The sequence below is a fragment of the Sturnira hondurensis genome, unplaced genomic scaffold (genome assembly GCF_014824575.4).
Source record: "Sturnira hondurensis isolate 20B ecotype Veracruz unplaced genomic scaffold, ASM1482457v3 Scaffold0016462, whole genome shotgun sequence".
Taxonomy (NCBI): domain Eukaryota; kingdom Metazoa; phylum Chordata; class Mammalia; order Chiroptera; family Phyllostomidae; genus Sturnira; species Sturnira hondurensis.
The window spans coordinates 13,419,343-13,432,304 of NW_028089093.1; the positions used below are offsets into that span (position 1 = coordinate 13,419,343).

Consider the following 12,962-nt stretch of genomic DNA (forward strand, 5'->3'; position numbering starts at 1 on the left):
TAATATATTTTATACTTTTAATTTCCCTCCCCCAGCAACTCCTAAAGCTCAAATACCCTTATATACTCAGTTTTCTTATCCCTACACTTTTGATCAAATACTACCTAGTCATCATTCTATATGTTTTCTCCTCCACAAATCTGATATAATTCATTAATTTTAATTTTCTTCTTGTAAAAATTCCCCATCAAGCCTTTTCTTTTTCTGAGCTTTGCATCCAATCTGCTTCACAGAAGGGCAGTTGATCCATCTATTTATCTATTTATCCTCCCATCTATCATTTACTTAGTCTAGATTCATTTATTTATTCATTCAACAAATACATACTGAGCATCAACTATGTACCAGGCAAGTGGCAGAAATCAAATGGAAGAGTATCCATAATTATTGAATAAGATGAATTTTTTAAACTGATAAGAACAGTTACTACACTTAATCTTAGCCAAAAGGCTGAGAAGCGATGAATTTTTTAAGCAAACATATTTAGAATTTACACTTAGAGCATGGGGGAGGGGGAAAGGACAATGCTAAATGTTGTCAAGGGAACAAAGATGACAAGACACAATCCTGCCTTCCAGGATCTTTTTTTTTAATATATACATTTTTATTTAATTCTTGTTCAAGTACAGTTTTCTGTTTTTTATTCCCATCCCAACCCCCCTCCCAGTGCTCCCCACCTCCCTCCCATTTCCACCCCCCTTAGTTGTTGTCCATGTGTCCTTTATACTAGTTCCTGTAAATCCTTCCCCTTTTCCCCCTAAAATTCCCTCCACTCTTCCCTCTGGTCACTGTCCCCCTGTTCTCTATTTCAGTGTCTTTGGTTATATTTTGCTTGCTTGTTTGTTCTAAGAGAGGAGAATGTAATGTTGATAAATGTAAGCAGAGCTAGAGGGACCCAAGTCATTCATTCTGGTGACTTCATGTTGTAGATTAACATTTTTATTTTCATATCATAATTTTACTACTGGTTCTAACAGTAGATTATTTCATACATCCAGTTTTAATCTCACTTATTCTATAATCTTCCCAACTATTTGCCTCATATTTCTACTTTTATTACACTTACATTACATCACATAAATTTTTGTTTTTAAGTTGTGGAAGCAGCAGGATGTGAGAACATAAATGAAAGCGCCACTGAATCTCCTTACTGTTTGTTTATTTACTTGTTTATTTGTTTGTTTGCTTTGCTGTGACCCTGGACTCAGTCCATCTCCTTTACATGTTCTTCCATTAACTGATGGTTCTCCTTCTAGGATCCCAGCACAATGGGGACAACAAGTCTGTGAAACTTAAAATAAAATTTAGTTCTTTCAATAGTAACAGGCCACAGACTGGGATAAGAACATGATGGGGAGCACATACGTGCAAAAGAACTCTTCTAAAAGTAGATAGCTAAATCTTTATCTCATCCATATATATATGTATACTATTCCTTTTGTAATAGCTTTCTGCTATGTGTTTTCTTGTGTAATAGATACTAGAAATAAAGCTTGTAAACATGTAAGTTAACTAAGTGATCCCTAAAATAGATTCTTACACACCAAAAAGTTTAGAACCACTAATGTGTAATAAAGTTCTTTGTTCAAAAGTAAATGGATTAGGCTTGATAGTTTTATTTTTTTCACTTATTCTACCTCTCAGTTCTTCAAAGTAACTGAGTTAATTGATTTTTTTTATGCTCTTGAAATATAGTGGGGGAAAACAGGCTTTGAATCTGATGGTCTTAGATTTAAGTTATTGCCGTCAGTTTAGTCGAGAACTTATCTTTGTCATCTATAAAACAAGAGTACTTTTTTCCCCTTATTCTTTTAGATATCTATTTATTTCAGGTATCTGAAATTTACTGAACAGTCTATGTACTAGAAATCATGCTCTTATAAGGTTGTAACAGTAGGAAGAAGAAAAATAATAATAAACCAGGGCCCAGCCTAAGGCATCTGTAACTAGTTGCCCTTATAGAGAAATTGTAATACATCATGATAAGTATTATTATCAAGAGGTGCTATGAAAATATATTGGAAAGGTAAACACTTGTGAAAATTAAATAAAATAATGCATGTGGACTGCTAAGCAGTGCCTTAGTAGCTATTCTATATTATTGCCTTTATTCTCACTGTTGATATTTTACCTCTGTCCTCTATCCTTTCCAACTGCAAGGTGAATTTATATATGCTCTATAGTATAATTGTCAAATAGAAATGTAACATGGGCTACATATATAATTTTAACTTTTCTAAAAGCCACATTAGAAAAAGTAAAAAGAAACATGAAATCAATTTTAATAGCATTAAACTCAACATATCCAATGCATTGTCATTTCAACATGTCATCAACATAAAGGTTATTTTTAAAATTCTACATTATATAGTTTATTGTCTTCAAAACTCCATGTGTGCCCTGGCTGGTGTAGCTCAGTGGATTGAGCACGGGCCTGCGAACCAGACGATCGCAGTTCGATTCCCAGTCAGGGCACATGCCCAGGTTGCAGGCCAGTTCCCAGCAGGGGACACATGGGAAGCAACCATACATTGATCTTTCTCTCCCTCTCTCCTTCCCTTCTCCTCTAAAGATAATAAATAAATAAAAAAAAAACTCCACGTGTATATTTTCCACTTACAGCACTTCTTAATTTGAATCAGCTACGCTTCAAGGGCCCATAGCCATATTGTTTACCAAATTAGATGATAGGGGTCTATACTTTCTAATTGGCTAGGGTTAAGCTTTTTGACAGGGAGTGCATTGCAGGTAGTATGTCTTCAATCACTAAACCAGCATCATTTTCACCCTTTTCACTCTCTCCTTCACTTAGGCAGTAGATATCGAAGATAAATTAGAAGCTGTGAATCTTGCCCAGCCCTCACTTCAGTCCTTGACTCTCCATATAGTGAGGGAGAGAAAGCAATGAGTAGATACTTGACAATACATCGTAATTCCAAAAAAAAGAAGAAGATAAAATGTTTATAAAAATAGGCTGTAAGAAGAGAAGAGGGAGTCACCTGTAACCTGGAAGCATCTGCATTGGTCTGCAGCAAGTACTTAAGGCAGAAAAGTCAATCCATGTTGGACTGCCCGGCTTCAATAAAGAACATGCTTTTTTAGCTCATTTCTGGCAGCAAAGTGCCAAGTTTGCAGGGGAACCTCTCTGCCAACACTCATGTTCCATGGCACACAGGCGGAAAACCAGCTCTCAATCGGTTGTGATTAGACTTAAAAAAAAAAACAAAAAACATAAATCCACCTCAATAAAAGACACCACTGCAGCTCCTTTTATTTTCTGTGTAGCCCTATTACCTGCAATGGTCTTGTCCTGTATTTTTGTCAATATGCAAATCTTTCTTCAAAGGATGATTAAATACAATAGCTCAATCTCTTGCCAACCCAAAACATGTTCAGTTTGAGAACTTGACTGACTCTCTATTGAACTATCTGGAAAGCTTTTGAAGATCCACATCATCCCCAGTGAGTCCATTAGCCTCATAACATGACCCAAAGGCATAAGGGACATTTTGTGAAGTCCATAAAAGAAAACATTAAATACATTTTACTCATTTACTAAAATAACCTGGATTTGGGGATGTAAAAATATCTTTCAACAAAGCTGACTAGTTATTCAAAAAAATGTACACCAACCCACTACTTTCATTCTAGAACACCATGCTCTGACAAATGCCTGTTTCACTGAACTTAGTGAGTAGAGCATCAGTGAACAAAACCCAAGGCTGATGTAGCCTGAGGGCTTTGAAAGACTGCATGACTTCTCCAGATCCTTCCTTATCCCCAGAGCACAGAATTCATACCTGAGCTTGTAGGAGACTTATTTCCAAGTAAAGCCACACTGTTGTTTTACTGAAATTATTGCATCCTAAAGTATATATATATAAGTAATGTAAGTAATGTTAAGAAAGCATTGCTGGATCTGAGTATTTAGGAAGTTGTTACTGCTTTTGAATATTTAGAAAGTTGTTACTGCTTTTTCTGAAGAGTATTTTGTAAGCATTTTCCTGTTTTATATATCCGTGACATTATAGCATGATAAAGAAACATTAAGAACACCCCTGTAGTAGGTAAATTTTACATAAAGGGCAACAAACATTACAACATAGTTATAAATGTGGGAAGCTATGTAGTGTTACATGTAAGTGGACATTGAATATCTCTTCTACTTTTAAAAAATCTTTAGAGCTCACAGATTCATCCTCACCACAGCTGTACCAATTTCACAGCAACACTCAGAGCTTGTCATGCGAGGAATTGGCTCTCCTGAGAGAAAAAAATAAGATGAATTTATCATAGTACTTATTGTAAAGTCTAGTTTTGTATGATGTAGAAATGAAACAAATGCTAATTGTTATACTGTAGACCTGTAACAATATGTGGGAATGATTAGTATCAGTCTATCTTTCATCCTCACAAGAAACTCATAAATTACTGTCTCAGCTAGCAGTGTCAGTTTAAAATCATATTTTCTTCCCAAAAGAAGTTGTTTTGCTATACTATACTTTATAAATCTAAAAGGAAAAGTGGAGAATTAATTTTACATGCACATTTTAGTACAAAGATATGGCTTCTGTGTGTGTGTTTAAATTTTACAAATATTTGAACTCAGACTCACATATAAACTGTGAATCAAGGTAGGAAATACCTTGGAGTTTGAATTTAAATTTCCTTTTATTTTTTTGAAAAAGTTATTGCCATCTGTGCTAGAATGGAGCTAGAGGTAAGAAAATGCCAGAGGCTGGGTCATGAATTCTTGATCACACATTAAAATTAAAATGCATATTTGAAAAATCTAAAATTCTTTTCATATATATGTATATGTATAAATATAACTTTCTGTCTTTTTAATATGTGTCACTCTCTATCACTGGGTTTAGATAGTCATTTTCAGCAAAGATAATTTAAACTTGTAGAATTATTTTTCAAACTTTTACATATAACAAGCAAATAATTAGACAAGTACTTTTTATATATGACTCTCTGACTGAAGGTAACTCTAAATTCTAATTGTTATGAAACTATTCACAAATTCCTAATTTCTCTGTGCATTATAGTATATTTCTTATCAAAAGATATAAATATTTTCTAGGCACATTGGACAGATATTAACTTAGAATAGAGTTATTGTCTTTTGTAGACAATTATCTACTTCCTGTCTTTAATGAAAAAAGTTTATTTGTCAGGCTTATTTATAACGGTTAAGAATATTTTGAATGTGTAAAAATATGGGTTTATGAAGTTATATCAGACTGGGGGGGCTCCACCCACAGGCCACCCCCTTTGTCCCCCAGGCCACCACAGATGAGAATAAGTCTACCAAGACATGATCTGCTTGGGAAAGAAAAGTGGCTGATCTCTCAAAGGAGAAGGGCTGAGAGCCCTTTCCTCAATAGGCTTTTATTGGGTTTATTTACATAGGAATACAGGATGTATATGTAAAGCTCATCAGTCATTGTCAAGTAGTAATGATCAAACGATAGATAACATTCAAAGAACTCTGAGGGCTTATTTTAAGTCAGGGTCAGATAGCTAAAGGGCCATAAAACTTTGGGGAACAAAGTCATTTCATTCTTGGACCCTATCATTTAAATTGAAAGTATTACTAAAGTAGGTTTCATAGGATTTTGTGCATTCTTTCTTAGGCCTGATGGCCCGGGGAGCCCTCCCTTTTCAGAGCAAGGCTGCACCCACTTCCAGCATTGTTTCAGGCTTAAGTCAGGCAGGGGAAGTGAGACAGCCAAGAGATTAGAAGACTTCTCCCAGACAGAATGAGGACTTAGGATATGTCAAAGCTGAAAGGCAAGGGCCCATCACCCCCTTTTTCTATAACCCCCCAAACTGTTCCCTGAGGGCCCCTTTGTGACCATGCCTATTTTAGGTCATCCATCCTTTGAGGAATCTTACCTATCATTGGCTAACCTGTCATCCACTGGAGGCCGAGCAGGGTGAAGTAAAGGGGGCAAAGGCAGCATCCCTACCAGGGAGATAAGCTTTGTCTCCTTAGTGGCTTAGGATCCCAAGGTCTCTCACTTAGCTTTAGCCGTAGGGTGTTACAGCTTCTGAAAGCAGGCAGGGTGGTTCCTAAAATCAAACAGCATATTAGGGTGATTAGTATTTTTAAACAATACAAATATTTTGGTTTAAAAGGCTAAAATACGCCCTTCCTGAGTATCTCAGTTGGTTGGAGCATTGTCCTGATGCACCAAGGCTACGGGTTTAATCTTCAGTTAGGGTACATACGAGGATCATCCAGTGAATGCACAGATGGGTGGAACGGCAAATTCGTGTGTGTCTCTCTTTCTTCCCTTTCCCTCTCTCTCTAAAATCAATCAATAAAAAAGGTTAAAATAGTTTTGTGTTAAGGTAAACTCTAATAGGTAATGTTGAAATATTTTCTATAATTGTCAGGCTTCTCTAATATTACATAACTGCTTTTGGCACATTTAGTACACAATTTGAAAATGGCAGCTAAAATTACATAGTTTTGAAAGAGAATTACCTTTTATATCTTGGGTGAGATCTGAAAAGAAAGCCAATATAAAACAAAATAGGGCTTGCTTGATTTTATAGACAAATTGATCAAAAGAGGGGATACTGTTATATAAGTCTTAGGCTTGTGAATTATACATTCAGCTTTTTGTATTTTGAGACATGTACTTAGTTGACTGATTTTACTCCTACCGAAATAAATATTGGAACTAGAAAAAAAATCTTTTAGAATGAAATTATTTTAATTTTTGCATCTGGAAGTATCTACTGGAAGTTTTGATACTGTAAAGAATATAGTAGTTCTTAAATGAAAGATTGTGTAAATTAAAAGTTGAATCTGTAAGGAAGAAAAAATGCCTTTTCCTCTACCCATCTTAGGTTCATTGACTGGGGCTCAGCAAATTACAAGGGCAAAAGACAGATTAAAACAAACAAGTTTATTAACAAGTGCATCTTACATACTCATGGGAGTCCTTAGTGATGGGTAACTCAAGTGGGTGGTTAAAACTTATGTTTATATAGCATTTTAGTAAGCAACAATAATTTTGTAGAGGAGTAACAAGATAAAGGAAAAGGACTTTGAGCTTCCAGTGGTAGCAAATTGTGGGAAGGTAGATATTTCAGGAAAATTAATGGTAGAATAGAGCTGGTTTGAGCAAGATTTGTTAATTCCTCTCATCTCTAGACTGATGAGGGTGTTGAGTTGTCTTCACTGATTAACTTTTCTTCTTCATGGTTGAGATGGAGTGGATGAGCAAAGGTACACCAAGCAGGTCTCACTTTTGGGTTAGTAGGGGGAAGGCAAAGAACAGAATTTTTCTTATTTCTTCTCAATGGTCTTCAGCTCAAATAATGCTTGTGCCAAAGTAGTGTTTTTGTGGTGTCCTGTTCTACTACCCTTAAATCTATATTTCACTTCTGAAAACTGATGCAAAGCTGTGGTCCAAAATTATTTAAAATCTTAGGAAACAATGCTATTTCTGGACAGCATGTCCTCAGTGGCTAAAGAACTCAATTCTTTAAAAATTTTCAAGTGGAGATAAACATCATTTATATGTTAATTGAATTTCTCAAAAAATGATATCATAGAATGAGTCAAGGTAAAGAATAATAAAGTCAAATTTAATGATTAACATATTAAACTATACTAAGGTATTTTATAAACTTTCTTTTAATACTATTTGTTGTGTATTTACATACAAATTGATATATATATGCATATTATCACATATATTATATATATTATAACTACATAGGTATATATATAAATATATAAATATATGAATAGTAAATCTATATGTTTAACCAGTATTAAGCAGGTAGTTACAAATACACATTTGTAATTACTAAATAATTTGCTACTTATTTTGAGAAAGAGTTAAAATCAATTGATTGACATATTTAATCTACTTTTAGATTTACTTATGCGGCAGTATGTTACACATTAAAATCTAGGAAGAAATCAATCACTACTGAAATCTACTGGAATGCTAACCTTCAGCCAAATGTGTATTATCATTGCAAACTTTGTGTACTTCATATAGCCCAATGTCAGTTGAAAATTCCAAACAAAATGGCAGAAAGGATAGGCTATGCCCACATATACACACACAAAGAACTTTGTCAAGCACTGTGCTGGACTTCTCAGCAAATGCACAATAGTGGTAGAGACAATATAAATAAAAAGCATTCATATAATAAAATCTTCATAAAAAATCATGCCATGAAAGCCGAAGCAATAATTCTGTCAAATGTGGGAGAACTGTAAATCAGGACAAGGAGAGAAGAAGAGAACATTGTGGTCTACAGGATGTACAGAAGTCAACAAGACTAGGCAGAAAGCACAGTGAAAATGCACTCTTAAAAAAATGTTGTCTAGAAAGGAGGACAGGAGAAAATGAAGGGAAGGAATGTGTTCCAACTACTTACCTGTACTCATACCCCCTACTATGAGTTATACTTATCTCAGCTTTTGGTCCTGTGCTTTTGGTATTATTGTTCTCATTTTTATAGATGCAGAAATATTCATAACATTTAAATGCTAAATTCTATAAATTTTAAAATAAACTACTGTAACATCTGTTTCTTTCATTGATTTTTTCACAATAAATTTCATCTATTAAAAGAAGTACAAGTGTAAGTACATGAACTATATCTTCCTTTAGTTAAGAGTGAAGCAAGAAACCCGAAAAAATAAAAATAAAAGGTTAACAAAACTTCTGAATATACATTACAACTAAAAGAAAGCATAGGAAAACCTACATAGTAAAACTGTCTAATAAGATAAAGAACACTAGGGAAATAAGCAAAGGACATAACACTCAATTCAATGCAGAAACAGAATTTAAATATCTAATAATCGCATCAAAACATTTGAGGGAGCTATTATCAAAGAAATGTAAATTAGATACTGAGAAATTTCATTTTAATTTGCAAGAAGTGGGAAAATTTCAGTCCTCAATACCTACTATAGCATGTATAGCAAGGTCAAGGTTACAGGTGCATATTGATGATTCCAAATCAATCTGTCTCATCATGTTATTTCCCCATACCATAGATACATCTTTAAAATATTGTTTTTTGTTGTTGGTTTTTAATCTGCAGGAAACTTTGTTTCTATTCCTTGGAGAGACTATCGAGTTTCACAATACTAAGGCTCCTTAGAGTTAAGTTACTTTTTAAATGAATGGAAATTCGAAACCACTCTAGATGGAAGCTGACTGGGAATTGCCATGTAAGAATTTATAGTTCTAAGAGAAATATACAGGAAAAAAAGTCTGCTTTCTTAGTCATATATTCTGGTTTACATTTAACTGTGACAGTAAGAAAGATAAGGCCCTCGGAAAGAAATGACTCACATCATGTTAAGTAACAGGAGATCAAGGAGAGTGATGAGCATGTTATTTGGGCAAGTGAAGGAAATAACATACATCCCTAACCCAGAGGAATGCCCATCAGACTATTTAAGCATAAATTGTCAATAATTTATTCTGGTGCCATAAAAATATTTCTCTTAGTTATGTATGGATGATGATGTCATGTATCATTTCCAACCTAAAAATAGCATGATGGACCAGATCTCTTCAACAGGCTACATGTATCTCAAACTAAAGCAACTCATCCTAAAATACTGCCCACAGAATTTTAGTATAGTCTGAGTGGCTTAATTCATTCATGTCCATCCCTAATCATCTCTAGAGTGTCCTTTTCTTTTATTAAGAAATTGTGTGAATAAAAGCACAAGATGTGTTAGGGTGGTCGATGACACAGGCTGTAAAAGAAAGAATTCACAAAGAAAGAAAATACAGAGAGCAAAGTTTTTATTTTACTTTTCCAAGAGAGGGAAAGGTCTAGGTGTGGTGGTAAGCACCAGCCCTGAGGGATGGGGGCTTTGAGGTTTTATTGGATTATAAAAGGGTGGGGGGTGCTGTTTTGTGGCCTCTGGGCTTTGGGGGTTTTGCAACACACAAGGTTTCAGGTGGTTTTGCAGAGGCTGCAGTTTATTCCAATGTTATCTTTTGCCTGTGGCTGTGGGTGGGAGTGGGGGGTGTGCAGTTAGTAAAATTCTGTTCTTGGGTTTCAGTAATTTCAGTACTGAGGACAGAAGCTCAGAAGACTAAAATGGCCGTCGTGGTGTACAAGGTCCTGGGCCTGCTCAGCAAGTGGTGCCACATAGCAAATGACACTGGCTTTGTCCTTTGAAGATATGATTTTAGATTTGTTTTTTAAAATTTTTCACTTCATTCATTTTACAGCCCTAATAACAACTGATTAAAAAATCAGACCTTAACACTAAATAACTAATTTTAGTTTAATAAGACCGAAAACATAATCAATTTTATGAGAGATGATTTGGGCTGAATTTAGTTAAAATGACTGAAGTAAGTAGCTAATGGAGTATTTATCTTTGTTGGAAGAAAAAGCTAGGTGGGGAAGCTTTCAGCTGCTGCTGAGATTTAACTAGGAAGCCTCCAGTCACAGTGGGCCATTATGTTTCTAATTGCCCTTATTAACAAAAGAAAGAGGAGCAAAATTTTTTCTCTGGGGAATCTTAAACATCCTGCTATTTTCAAATAAGCTAAATGGTATTGGTCAATACATTTTAGATTTACAAGTTAGGTTTTATCATCAGAAGAACCATGATGTCAGAAAACTGACCAAACCAAAGGCTGTGAGGCATTTCTTTATGAACAAAATGTGTGTGTTACATTTTTTCCTGCTTAAAAACTGGCAAACCAAATGGTTCCTAGATGGGCTTTTTAAAAAAAGATTTTTGTATGTATTGTTTTGAGTTGTTTATCCAAATTTGTTCATGTGGTTCTGTTTTTATCCATTATAAATACTATGGCTTTTTTTGTTGTTGTTGTTTGTTTGTTTGTTTGTAAAATAGTAGCTCTGTTGGTACAAGCAGTGTTTCTTTCCTGAATATCAATACTTTGCATTCTGAATTTGAAATCTTGTTATGATCAAAAACATTCTTCTGCTTTTCAGGGAGCTTTATCCCCTTGGCAGTAGAATTTAACAAATGTTCCAAACTTGAGCATTATTTTGTGGCATTGGGTTAAGAAGTTCTTAATATTTCACTGTGTGTGTGTGTGTGTGTGTGTGTGTGAGCACTCGTTCAGGTGAAGAGTGGGAGAGTATTTTTCATTGAATTGCTTCTTGGTATTAACCAATTATTTGCATTTTCATAGTCTACAGTCTGATTATTTTTGTTCTTCATTCCATCTATCACTCACTACCCCAGCCATGAATACTCATTTCATGTATGGTTATTTAAAAACTCATATTTTTTAAAGTCTTTTACTGATTTAAAAGTGACCAGAAAGTACTGCCTGATACCAAGAGTCAATGATTTAGGACAATGAGAAAACAGATCAGTCCATTACCAAAGAAAAATTACACCAGACAGAGTTAACAGTTAAATAGGCAGGAAGACTTTACTCAAAACTATTTTGTAATAGGGGAGAGAAACTGAACACAGCTCTCCTGGAAAAAAAAAGCAGGGGGTTTTAAAATTCTGAGGTAAACTAATGGAAAATAATGGAGGGTTGTGGGGATTTGGGAAGAGGGAAGTTTGCTCAAAGTAATAGGTCATTTCTCTTTGCTGATTGGCACTTATCAAAGTTAGGTTCCTACCATCCCACAGAGACTGGGAAGTATGGGTAGTATTTTTCTTGATGATTGCATTTTAGTAAAGAGCTCCCAGGACCTTGAGAAAGACATTCAAAAGTTGTGGAAGATTTATAACTCAAAGAGACAGAGAAAGCATTAAGAGTTGCAAGTTTCTAAAGTAAATGTTCTAAAGAAAAGGAGGTCAGGGTCCCAGAGGAAGAAACCTTTCTAAGATTCATTCAAGCCGAGGGGAATGTTAAGGCCGTCTCAGTCACCATGATATTACAGATGTTCCAGATAAACAAAAGATGGTAAACTAATAATTAATGAGAGGCTTTTTAGACAGTCCGTGTTACGAGGCACAGTTAATAGAGAGGGATGTTGAAACCAGAAAAGTCAGAGGTTGTGCTGACTGTCACCGCCAGAACCAATAAGTAGAGACAGGGATTGAATCATTATGGGCCCTTTATTCAGATGCAGGTGGTCTGAAAAGATGGTAGGCTGTGTACCTTCTAAAACCGCCTTAACATTTCATCTCAGGCCAAACTTTTTAAAAGGAGAAGAAAGGGTAGGTAAGAGGTTTTAAAAAAAAAAGGGTAATCAGTTGAGTTGCAGTCCAGCAACAATTTTCCTATTACTCCTTTAACTGCTGATCAGCAATTCTTGCCTCACAAATGTCCCTCCCTGGAACACAATGGTTCAGATACCAGCTCCATCATCTGCAGGCCCCTTGGGGCACTAAGATTGAATTGCTTGTTGACCTCCTACAGTCACTTAGGTCATGTATTCCAGTTCTTGGAACAACAGCTTTCTACATGCATGAATCACTGAAGCTATAACTAAACTATCAGCTTTTATTAAAGCTAAAACCATTGAACCATTAATGTTTGAGTTCCCCTATCAAAGTCAGGTTCAGATGTGCAACTTTAATATTCATCCTCAAGATCTAGACATGAAATCAGCAGTCATCATCATCAAATCGCGTCAAGTGTTCTTCTCATAATACCTGAGTCAACTGAGTCAATACTGCTCTTTTGGTTTCTGACTCTGATCATGGTTTGTTTCAGCTTGACATTTCTCTGAAAAATCTTCTACCTAATTTTAGCATACAGATAGCCAATTTATATGCTTGGGTTTTTCTCACACAGCACACACACTCACTCATAAAATTCAGCTTCATGGAGAATTTACATCTCCCATTTTTTCCTTTCTGATAATTATACCCTCACATTTTATAGACAATGTTTAATGTTTAGTTTGTCATACTACCCAATACTATTATCAGAGGTAAATATAATAACTCCAGTCCCGTAAAACTAGAAATAAAAAAGACAGAAAATTATACAGTGTTGGGCAAA

General features: G+C 35.1%; 1 pseudogene; it reads right to left on the reverse strand.

Moving 5' to 3' along the window:
* Nucleotides 1-347: 347 nt before the first annotated feature.
* On the reverse strand, nucleotides 348-462 carry LOC119001002 (uncharacterized; annotated as a pseudogene).
* Nucleotides 463-12,962: the final 12,500 nt, after the last annotated feature.